Source organism: Triticum urartu, unplaced genomic scaffold, assembly GCF_003073215.2.
Source record: "Triticum urartu cultivar G1812 unplaced genomic scaffold, Tu2.1 TuUngrouped_contig_4881, whole genome shotgun sequence".
Lineage (NCBI taxonomy): Eukaryota > Viridiplantae > Streptophyta > Magnoliopsida > Poales > Poaceae > Triticum > Triticum urartu.
The window spans coordinates 921-13,343 of NW_024115507.1; the positions used below are offsets into that span (position 1 = coordinate 921).

General features: G+C 40.4%; 1 long non-coding RNA gene across 1 annotated transcript; it reads left to right on the forward strand.

Moving 5' to 3' along the window:
- Positions 1-4,910: 4,910 nt before the first annotated feature.
- LOC125528447 lies at positions 4,911-6,426 on the forward strand. Its single transcript, XR_007292395.1, has 2 exons — positions 4,911-5,317; positions 6,161-6,426. It is a non-coding gene; the product is annotated as an uncharacterized LOC125528447 (long non-coding RNA).
- Positions 6,427-12,423: the final 5,997 nt, after the last annotated feature.

A 12,423-nucleotide genomic window follows, 5' to 3' on the forward strand; every position in this document is an offset into this window, starting at 1 on the left:
ACAGGTCCGGCTGTACACCCCGGTGCACCGCGCATGTTGGCACTGGCATGATCGCCAGCTGCTTAAGTCGATGGATCCCGGTGTCGGTGGTGCCGCAGTCGCCGTGGGTACACACGGAGGAGGTGCGCAAGCGTCACGCCCTCTTGATGTCGGCGCAGCAGAGCGACCCCGACTGCGCGCTAGACTCCCCAGACTGTGAGGTCTGGTTCACGGCGGAGTAGGATATCGCCCAACATAGCGACGTGCAGCTCAACCCCGGCTACGTGTCACCTCCCTCGGAGGTGGCACCGGAGGAGGAGGAGGAGGCCTCCTACTAGGCCGCACTGGAGGCAGCACTGCAGCGCCCGCTGGAGGAAAGACAGCGCGATGAGGACGCACGATGGGACGACCTGGAGGAGGCCCTCGCCCTATCTACTGCCTGTTGAGGAACGTAGTAATTTCAAAAAAATTCCTACGCACACGCAAGATCATGGTGATGCATAGCAATGAGAGGGAAGAGTATCGTCCATGTACCCTCGTAGACCGTAAGCGGAAGCGTTAGCACAACGCGGCTAATGTAGTCGTACGTCTTCACGACCCGACCGATCCAAGTACCGAACACACGGCACCTCCGAGTTCTGCAGACGTTCAACTCGATGACGTCCCACGAACTCCGATCCAGCAGAGCTTCACGGGAGAGTTTCGTCAGCACGATGGCATGATCACGGTGATGATGTTGCTACCGACACATGGCTTCTCCTAAGCACTGCTACGGTATGATCGAGGTGGATTATGGTGAAGGAGGGCACCACACACGGCTAAGGGATTAATGATCAACTTGTTTCTAGAGGTGCCTCCTGCCCCCGTATATAAAGGAGTGGAGGAGGGGAGGGCCGACCCTCTCTAGGGCGCGCCATGGGGAGTCCTACTCCCACCGGGGTATACAATAGATCTGGTACACAGCATGGCATACTTTATAGAAACTATGGCTGAGGCATAGGGAATGACTTTCATTCTCTATCTTCTGTCGTGGTCGGGCTTTGAGCCTTACTCAATTTCACACCTTGTAACACAGGTAAGAACTCTTTCTTTAACTGTTCCATTTTGAACTACTTCAAAATCTTGTCAGGGTATGTATTCATTGAAAAAACTTATCAAGCATCCTGATCTATCTCTATAGATCTTGATGCTCAATATGTAAGTAGCTTCACCGAGGTCTTTATTTGAAAAACTCCTTTCAAATACTCCTTTATACTTTCCAGAAAATTCTACATTATTTCCGATTAACAATATGTCATTCACATATATTTATCAGAAATGTTGTAGTGCTCCCACTCACTTTCTTGTAAATACAGGCTTCACCGCAAGTCTGTATAAAACTATATGCTTTGATCAACTCATCAAAGCGTATATTCCAACTTTGAGATGCTTGCACCAGTCCATAGATGGATCGCTGGAGCTTGCACATTTTGTTAGCACCTTTAGGATCGACAAAACCTTCTGGTTGCATCATATACAACTCTTCTTTAAGCAATCCATTAAGGAATGTAGTTTTGACATCCATTTGCCAGATTTCATAAAATGTGGCAATTTGCTAACATGATTCAGACAGACTTAAGGATCGCTACGAGTGAGAAAATCTTATCGTAGTCAACACCTTGAACTTTGTCAAAACCTTTTATGACAAGTCTAGCTTTGTAGATAGTAACACTACTATCAGCGTCCGTCTTCCTCTTGAAGATCCATTTATTTTCTATGGCTTGCCGATCATCGGGAAAGTCAACCAAAGTCCACACTTTGTTCTCATACATGGATCCCATCTCAGATTTCATGGCCTCAAGCCATTTCGCGGAATCTCGGCTCATCATCGCTTCCTCATAGTTCGTAGGTTCGTCATGGTCAATTAACATGACCTCCAGAACAGGATTACCGTACCACTCTGGTGCGGATCTCACTCTGGTTGACCTACGAGGTTCGGTAGTAACTTGATCTGAATTTACATGATCATCATCATTAGCTTCCTCACTAATTGGTGTAGGAGTCATAGAAACAGATTTCTGTGATGAACTACTTTCCAGTAAGGGAGCATGTAAACTACTTTTCTTCAACAAAAAGTTATAAAGTTGCCACGACAAGAGAATATGAGAGGAAGCTGCACCTCACTGAAATCGACTCTGAATGTCCTAGGCTCATGAACGCATTTACTTTTGAATTTACACTAGTAGAAAAAGGGCCATTTGTCCCGGTTCATAAGGGCCTTTAGTCCCGATTCTGGAATCGGGACTAAAGGGTCGTTACTAAAGCCCCCCCCTTTAGTCCCGGTTCTTGGCCGCTGCGTGGAGGTCCACCTTTAGTCCCGGTTGGTGCCACCAACCGGTACTAAAGGAAATTTTATGATTTTTTTTTTGAAATTTTGTTTTTGAAATTTTTTCCCGAATTTTCAAATTTATGAATTATTTTAACCTCTAATCTCTAATCAACCCTCATCATTGCTCAATTTAACCTCTAATCTCTAATCACCCCTCATCATTCCAAATCATCTAACTTTCCGAACGGTCACCCATCCTCTCACTACCCCAGCCTAAGCACGCTTAACTTCCGGGTTCTATTCTCCCTCATTTCCAAGTCGGCACTTGTTGTTTTCCTGACAATAGTAAGATGTCAATCCTAAACCCTCAGGAGTTTAGCTTGAGCATGAAGTCACACATTTCATTGTTTGAGTTTGAAACTATCGTTCTAAAAAACAACAATTATTTAGTAACACTAATATTTCTTGAGTTAGTAGTTTGACCAGTGTTTGACCACAGTTTGACCAGATTTGACCAAAATTCAAAAAATTAAAATAATTATTTAGTAACACTAATATTCTTGAATAATTATTTAGTAACACTAATACTTCTTGAATAAGTAGTTTGACCATAGTTTGACCAGATTTAACAAAAATAAAAAAACTGAAATTTGAGCATAACTTTTTTTCCTTTTAGAATTTGAGGATTTTAAAAATCTGCAAACAGGTTCTGGAACTTATTATCAGCCGCTCATACAAATTTACAACAGTTAAAACTTAAGAAAATTAAAAATCCCTCATCACAAGAAACACGAATATGGAGACGAAACTTAATTTGAACTTTTGTTTCAAAATATATGAAAGATTATAAATCGAAAGCCAAAATAAAGAGGGTGTTGCATGTCCACGTCCCTGAGTGCTACAAATCCGACCCCCTCATCCACTTAACATCAACGACGATTATACTGTCCGCAAAGATGGCCTCCACTCCACTGACTTCCCTTGCATGCCGTTCCGCCACCCTGACGCATGCCCAATAGACACCGCATCATCTTCGATGTAGACTCAGGGAGGTCGCGAGCTACCGGGTAGTGGTGGTCGGCCCCTAGCCACCCAAGTATGTGTTGCCCAATCATTCTCACCGACTCTTTGCCATTGAAACAGAACATGTGCATGTTAGGAAAAGCTAGTTGTTGCCTCTAGAAAAGTCTTTTCTCACATGTAGTTCATTACTACTTTACTGGCATAATAATTTATTTTCTTGAGACATGTTCTAGTGGCGACTCAGTATTTATCTTAGACATGTTCCCGTGTCTTTAACTCTTGATAATTGCATATATTTAAATGCGCTATGTACATTTTTGTTCATCGAGTTTCTATGCGCACTTTATCAACAGAACAAAGAATGTTTAGTCAAAACCGGATGCGGATTTTCGTGCTGAACATTTTGATATATTATACATTTTTTTCTGACATCGTATGCAAAAGTTATAGCCGTCTTATATTTTCCCTAATGCGGATTTTCGTGCTGAACATTTTGATATATTATACTTTTTTCGACATCGTATGCAAAAGTAATAGCCGTTTTACTTTTTCATGACACTTTTTTGCAAAACATGTCTAAATTTAAGTTTTTAAATTTTCCTAACTAGTAGATGTAGTAATATAACTACATCTCAAAGAATTTTATTTTATTTTTGAAGTTTTTATCATTTTCTTTTGCTTTTTACAAAACTGAAAAGGTGATCCACGGGGTGAGGGGTAGAGTTTGAAAATGAGACCTTTAGTACCGGTTTGAGACACGAACCGGGACTAAAGGGCATTGCACCCTTTTAAAGGCGATACACGAGGGAGGGGGGGTAGGATTTGAAAATTGCACCATTAGTACTGGTTACCGGTTGGTGCCACGAACCGGTACTGATGCATCAACCCCATTAGTACCAGTTCGTGCCACGAACCGGTACTAATGGGCATCGCACCCTTTAGTCCCGGTTCGTGTCTCAAACCGGGACTAAAGGGCTCATTTGAACCGGGACTAATGCCATTAGCCGCACGAACCGGGACCAATGCTCACATTAGTCCCGGGTCGTGACTGAACCGGAATTAATGGGCTTACCTGGCCCGAACGAAAGCCATGTTTTCTACTAGTGTCCTACTAAGCAGTGGCTCTTTATTTTCACCTCTAGGACGGCGATGACTGGCATACTAGTGTTGGGGGCGTCTTGGGTTTTGCCCTTGTGAACAACAAGGTGCTGTTTGCCTAGCGTGACATGAACGATCGATCTATGAACAAGCGGTTGTGTGGAGGCGATGAGTGCAATGGCGGTGGTGCTTCAATGTTGCGTGAGTACATGCAAGATGAAGGATAGCGTGATGCGGGACCAACACATGAGGATGGCAACGGTAACAGACCGCCAGGCACGGGATGATAATCATAAATGGAAACTCACATGATGGACGAAGAGAGAGATATTAAGGACAGTAAAACTGAACCCTTTTCTAGCCCTTTCCCGCACTCGGCAATTTTGGCCGTCAGATATTGTGTGCAGATCGTTTCCCATCGTCCGATCGCTGGATCACCCAGTAGTTACTCGCTAAATGGGCTGGCAGTCCTTAGGGTGGCTACTCCGGTGGAAAAAACGGTGCGACGTGGTTAACTGGCCTGTGCGGGGGGCTGGCTCCCGCACGAAGCCCATCGAGCAAATATCGCGACGATTGGGGATGCAACGCTCCCACTTCGCCGCTACTGATCGGTGACAGAGAGAGAAAGAGGGGATCTAGGCGTTTGCGATGCGGAGGATCCAATCGACTTCTCCGGCGCTCGATGTAGAGGATCGGTCTTCTTCGGCGCTCGGTGCAGAGGATCAGTGACAGAGGGGGTATCCAGCGTTTGCGATGCGGCCGACGAGGAGGATCCAATCAACGCGCGCACACGGGCGACGCGGGCGATCGATCTACTGAAGCGATCCAGCCATGTCGCACGCCCTTCACGCCGGTTGTATCCCGCCGGACTCTTCTACTCCTATCCGTGGGGCATGACAACTACTGTTGGTGAGATCCTGTGCAACGCCCCCCTACTACCTCCCTTAAACACGATACCTGCCCGCTACCCCTTCATGCCCTCTGCTTGATGCTGCTGATCCATTGTGAACCATATTAGTTAAGAGCGGACTAGATTGAAGTTCTTTAGCAGGAGGTCAAAATTGACATAGTAATAGATCTTCAGATTTATGTAGATTATTAGTTTATTACTGGCAAGCAAGTTAAATCGCCAAATGGTGGTATTAGTTATATAGCAGCTACACAAACGATCATCTAATATTCCGGTTGTCGAATCATGAGCTATTCCAAGCCGGCTTGATTATTGCCATTTTCTACTTTTAAGGTTATCTTGTGACATGTTAATTATCAAGCCAATCCAATTCCATTACTTCTTGCAATGCTGGATATATAGGCATGTAGCAATGATATATCTGTCCAGTATGAAAGATCTTATTGTATGGACCAGTAGAGAGTTTTACTTGTGGCCGTATGATCTGATTGCATTTATTTAGTACCCAGTTCATCCTTCCGGTAAGAAAAACTAAACTTCATCTGAATATCATGTTGTACCTGTTAAGTTCCACTCTTAGGAAATGTGTTATCCATATGGAAGTGGTCTTCAGGTGTCATTAATATGAAAACACATGTTGTTCCCATGCACTTTTAATTTGTCTCCTATCTGACCAAATAGTATCTACTGTTTGTTCAGATATTGCAAATAAGAAAGGATGTTGAATGATTGCTACTCCATGGCATGCTTTATTGTGGCCTTTTTTATCAGCTCAGATAATTTGTGGTAGATTTGAATTTAATATGATGGTAAGAACTTACTTCGCCAATGATTGTCGACAGATATATTCTACTTATGATTTGAGAACTGAATTTAGTGAACACTTGCTGGCGAGCTTACCATTCCATCACATCAAGACAAATATTGCCTCATATTGATGCAACTTCCAACGCCTTTTTCCAATTTCTGGTAAGTAGCTCCAGCCTCCATGGCATCTGATGTACTCCTGCTTGAAAGGATTGATGGGGAGGTCGCAATAATAGGGATAGTAAGAGTGTTTTGTTCCCGGATAAGATCTGTCAAGTTTCAGTTCTTGGACTTCTTTTCATGGGTTTTGCTGGTGCTACAAGCTTTCATCAAGGTCAATGCTCATGGAGGTGACGTCAATGCTGTCTTGAAAAAAATCGAACCATGCAGGAAGACTGTATCTTTTTTGAGGATCAGGAAGACTGCATCTAATCTTTATAGAGAATAATGAAAGGCCAAGCCCATGTCCAGAAAACATAGCACAACAACGATTAAGACAAAGCTCTATGTTAATTTTTGCCAACTTCGGCCCCATTGCACACCGAGGAACAGCAACACAAGAAGAAGAAAAAAAATCAGTGCGAAATGTAATAAAACTAATGGGTTAGTTACCTTGATTTATGGGGACTGATAAGGATACACTTGCAGTAGATTATGTCACATAAATTATGTGTTGTGTATAATTTCAAACCTCTATGATGCTCCCTTGGGTTAGAGGTTTGGGCTGAAGATAAGCAAGTTACTTGATTAATGTGCAAGAAAGTATTCCATCATTCACTTAGCCATTTCGAAAAACAAAATTCCCTTAGCCTGATAGCACATTATCTTGCTGAAGTTTTTTCTATGCTTTCCAATGGGTGAATGTCCAATTTGAAATATCCCATGTTTTCAACGGGTGAATGCCACATTCTGTCTGGTGCTGCTTCTATGCATTAACATCTTTCTTGAAATAGGTTGGGTCTATTATTAACATAGATTTTCTATCATTATTTTGTATCACTGAGTAATATATAGATGACTATGTGGGAGAAAAATCACTTACATCTTTGCTGCTACCATATATTTGTAGAACTTTTTCCACATTTATTATAAAAATAGACGGGTGCGGCAACACGCACCATCAATGATCTAGTAACACGTAACTACTAATACAAAACCTCAACCTTAGGATGGACTACTCCCACATCATCATAGGAGCGGCACGGGATGATGGAGAGGTTGATGAAGATCAATTCACCCCTTGGGCGGGTGCGGAAAAGAGATAAAATGAAGTTCACATCGGATCAGGCAGTGGCGGAGGAGGAAAACTTAGGATAAACATATGCCAGGTGTTTTTGAGCTTATATAGAGGCAGGGCTCCAGGAGCAGTGTAGAAAATGTCCAGGAGCCTTACGCCTGCACGTCACGCGGCCAACACTATGACGCATGGTGGGGCAGTGTAGTTCTGGTGGGCCCCTCCAGGTGGGCTTATGGCCCGGTGGCTCTTTTGGCTTGAAACTTTGCATCATACTTTTATTTGATTTTTTGGGCTCCGAAAAATTTTATTTATGCAAATTCCAAAAAGAGGCAAGAAACATCAGTCGGGATTGGGTTTTGGATTAGTTGTTTAGTTCAATATAGTGATAGAAATGATGCCAAAGTGAGGCAATCAATATAAATACACCATGAAACAAGTAAAAATTATAGATACGTTTAACACATGTAAAGAACCACCAACAAAGTGCTTCAGAATAGAGGCAGGTGCCTTCACAGATTTTTCTTATGTGCATATGTCTGTTTCCATGTCACAACAATAGCTTCCTATCTATTTTTTGCGAAAAGATCTGAATCTGTTATGAAAGTATACCAAAAGAACAAAGCACCTCAAATATAATAAATATTACATTGAAGTCCCTGGACCGCCGAATGACCACTACCGCCGCCAAAGAGTCGTTGACACGCTGCTATCGCCAGAGCCGGCTTGTTGTGGATGACAACCGAGGAATCTTCATGCACATGCCCTAAGGATCAACAATATGGAGCCACGGTTATTGCCATTGAACCCTTAAATAGATCTGAAGCAGCTGACATCAAATCTCGCCATCGCGCACACGACAAGAAATCCTAACCTCAGCACGCCTAGGAGATGGCAAGAATCTACGTTGGAGCTCCGTCAAGGATGTTCGGGTGGATGAACTCAAGGATGGTCGAACCCTAAAGGACAAACTTGAAGAAGAAGTGTCGCCATCTACCCAAGCGCCGCATATGCGAGGACTAGAAAACCCTAAGCTAAACTACTAGGCTGCGAGCGAAGGCACGGGGATTCCCCTAGTCATGGAGGGGTTAATCCACGGGCTCGCCAGCAAAACTTGGAGGGAACAAGTTTGCCATAGCTGCCGAGGGGGGAAGGAAAGGAAATGCTTTGTTGCACACTTTTGCTTTGATAGCCCCCCCCCCCCTAAACACAAAGACGACTCAGTCAGATTAACCCATACCTCTTCATAATAAAGGGCATGATGATCATATTTCACTATATACTTTTTTTCAGAATCATTTTGTTGTATATGTATACGTCGTACTCTTGCCGCGCTCACAAGAAAATGCGTCCCATCATCTCTTTTTTCTCTGAATTTAAATCACAAAAAATTCTGAGAGTGCCAAGATTCAAGCCAGCAACTTATAGTTCACAATGCGTTGCCATAATCAACTTGCCAACATCACTTAACGTGATACAAGTGTACTCCCTTCGTCCGGAAATACTTGTTCAGAAATGAATGTATTTAGATGTATTTAGTTCTAGATATATCCATTTGTATCCATTTCCACGACAAGTATTTTCGGACGGATGGAGTATTTCTTATTCTTTTCTTTTTCTTATTTTCTTCTTTCCTTCTTTCCTTTTTCTTGCTCTTTTTTCACGTGTTTTCAAGCGGTTTCGTTCTGGATTTATTTTCCTTTTCCATTTTCCTTTTTTGTTTTCCTTTCTTTTTTGGTTCATTTTTTATTTTCCTTTTTCTCTTGCAATGTGCAAACTTTTTTGATTTTGTTTTTTTCCGAAATGAATCAACTTTTATTAAAAAAATTGAACATTTTGTCAAACTTGGTGAACTTTTTCCAAAATTGAGAACTCCAAATTCATAAAAAAATATTGATGAACGTCTTTTCAAAATGGCAAAATGGATGTTTTTTTTTTCAAAATCGATGAACCTTTTTCTCAAAATTGATGAACTTTCTTCAAAATGAATGCATTTTTTAAAGTAGATGAACTTTGTTTTTCAAAATTGATGGACTCTTTTCAAAATCGACGAACTTTTTCAAATCCTTAAAAAAATTCTCCAAAATCCATGAAATTTTTCTCAATTCATGGTGTTTTTCATTTTGTGAACATTTTGCAAATCCACGAATATTTTTTCAAATACATGAACTTCTCCAAAAAGATGATCCTTTTTAAATTCAACGATCAAAGGTCAAAGATGTCCATGCTCAACTTGTCATCCAGGTCAATCATGAAGAAGGTTTTTTTGGTCGAACCAGAAAGAAGCGGTCAGGCGTATGGTCATGACGAGCGACAGCTGATCGCTTGTGTAGTTGGGCCGACCTATGAAAGGTGGTATGCGAGTGCTGCCTAGGAGCTCCCCCTGTACAGGGAGTAGCTTGACATACTTTGTTTTTTTATATTTCAATTTTTTCTTTTTGAATGTTATTATGCTTTTTGAAATTTGTTCAAAATTAAAAAATGTATTCTTAAAATTGTTTGGAATACAAAAAAAATCAAGGTGGGCATTCGGTAGGAATCAAAAATTTGGTTTATACTATTCTTTTTTAATCCGTTTAGCAAAACTAAAACTAAAACTTTTCTGGCCTATCCGAACAATCTCGGTTGAACATGATATTTTTTGGAAATCTCAGGACTAGCCCCAACCTTGGTAAGCACACAGGTAGGTGTGCCCATGGTAGTCACCCACACCAGGTTTGAATGATTTCCTACATCATATGCAAGTTGCGACACGTCCGAACATTTAACGACCATTTTTGACCCGGAAAACTTAAGAAAATACAAATTTTGTCGAAAACCAAAACAACTTTGCATGGTTCCTTAACTTGGTCATACAAGCCACGTGAAAAATTGGGGTCATTTCAAGGATGTCGAAAAAAACATGCTATAAGATGAAGCCTTGTATTTTATTATTAAGGATTTTTTTCATTTATAGCACTAGTTGTATCTCACTACTCAGTTTTGCCATTAGAAATTACAACTGCTCAAAAAATGCCATCACTCTGTGAGATGTTTTCTCAAAAATACCATTAGATATCTCAAAAATGCCAACGTTTCATTAGATGTTTGCTCAGAAATGTCATTAGACATCATTATTGTCAGGTCAAACTAGTTGACCATGTTATATGACAAAAATAACCCTGTACCCACATGTGAGCTCTCTCTATCTCACAATGATAAGTGTGAACCCCATTTGTTTGGAGTAAGTAAGCGAATAATTTTAGAGAAAATAAGAACGTTGTTGGGATCAAGTGGGACCCACACATTATTGTAGTGAGATAGAGGGAGAACTGACATGTTGGTCTATAGGTATTTTGGTCATTATGACATGGCAAACGTGATTTGAGCTAACAATCATGGTGTCGAGTGGCATTTTTGAGCATGCACCTAACGAAGCGGTGGCATTTTTGAGCAGTTGAAATTCCTAGTGGCAAAACTGGCATAAATGATAAAAACCCTTATTAATATTTGTATTTCAATGTTTGTACATTTTTTTTACAATTGCGGCCATTTCAATGTTTGTACAAGTTTCTAGAATGCAAATATTTTAATTTATGAACAAAATTTGAAAAGCAAACTTTTAAAAAAAATGGACAAATTTTTAAAAGCGAGCATTTTTTAAAAAAGGAAAAATAAATTAAAAGGGAAAAAAACTATCAGCAAAAAAGAGAAAGAAATAGTGGAAAAAGTCTGTTGTGCTACAGTAAACTGGTCAGTAAAGGATAGTTCTAGTAGGTTGTGTTTTTGTAGTTAGACATTGAAGCTTATCAGCTCGTGTACCTAGCGACGAGCGATCGGTAGTGAGAGTTACAGGGTTCGATCCCTCGCACTGCCATTTCATTTTTGATATATTTTCCCTGTTTTCGCATGCGATAATGGGCGGGCCCAGTCGGGCAGCATACTGTACATGGCGCCATCTATATGACTACTTCCCAGACGGGGAACCCTATTTGCTGCCCGTGGGTGTTAAACCGTCGCAGCTCCTTTGAAGCGAATCGAGCGACCGACAGGATAAGAGTCGGCCCACTTTGAACGAGCAACCGGGTTTGGGAACCATTTAAAAGGTTCCCTGAGCATTTTTCATTTTTTTTCTTCATTTTTTTCATTTTTTTTTGTTTTTCTTTCTGCTTATTTCTTCCTTTTCTTTTATTTTCTTCTTACCTTATTTTATTTTTATTTTTGTTTCCTTTTTATTTTCCATAAATTAGACAAATTCGAAAAATGATTGAAATTCCAATTTTTCTTCACATATTCGAAAATTGTTCATGTTTTTCAAATGTATTTATGTTTCAAAAAGAGTTCAGAATTCCAAATTCCAATAAAAGTTCAAAAGTCCAATTTGTTCCCTTTCCAAAAAATATTCATGTTAAAAATAGTTCACCGTACATTGGGAAAATGTTCACTGTGTATAAAAAGTGTTCATTGTGAGTAAAAATTTTATTCAGCATGCATTTCAAAAAAAGAATCAGCATATATTTTCAAGAAAGTTCAGTTTTGTATTTGAAAAAATTCACCATGTACTAAGAAAATGTTCAGTGTGTATTTTAAATTCACTTTTTAAAAAATTGTTCACATTTAAGAAAAGAATATTCATTTTTTTTAACAATTTTGAAACATTGTTGGTATTCTCAAGAAATTTTGTTCACATTGTTTTGTAAAAGTATTAAAAAAGACCCGGATCTGCAGCTCTAATTATAACTTTAAAAAAAATTTGAACACTATTATTACTTTAAAGTTAACGCTGCCTTTAAGTTGTCATCAGTCACTAGGTCGTTTGGTTAGCATCTATTGCACGCTTGGCCAGGCTCTTGGGAAATGGGCTGGCCTGTATTAATACATATACATCAGACTACCGTATAATTTGTGAAAAGTCTATATTACCCTTTATACGTTTTGTGAGGGGGGTCTACTGAGGCGTATCTCCATTCCTAATTGTGTGTTTAGCTTCCTAGCCGTATTAACAGTAACATAGTGACAAAAGGTTAAAAAGTAGAACAGCTGTTACACAAAGGCTCAAGTTATACCATAGCTGTACAAAAGTCA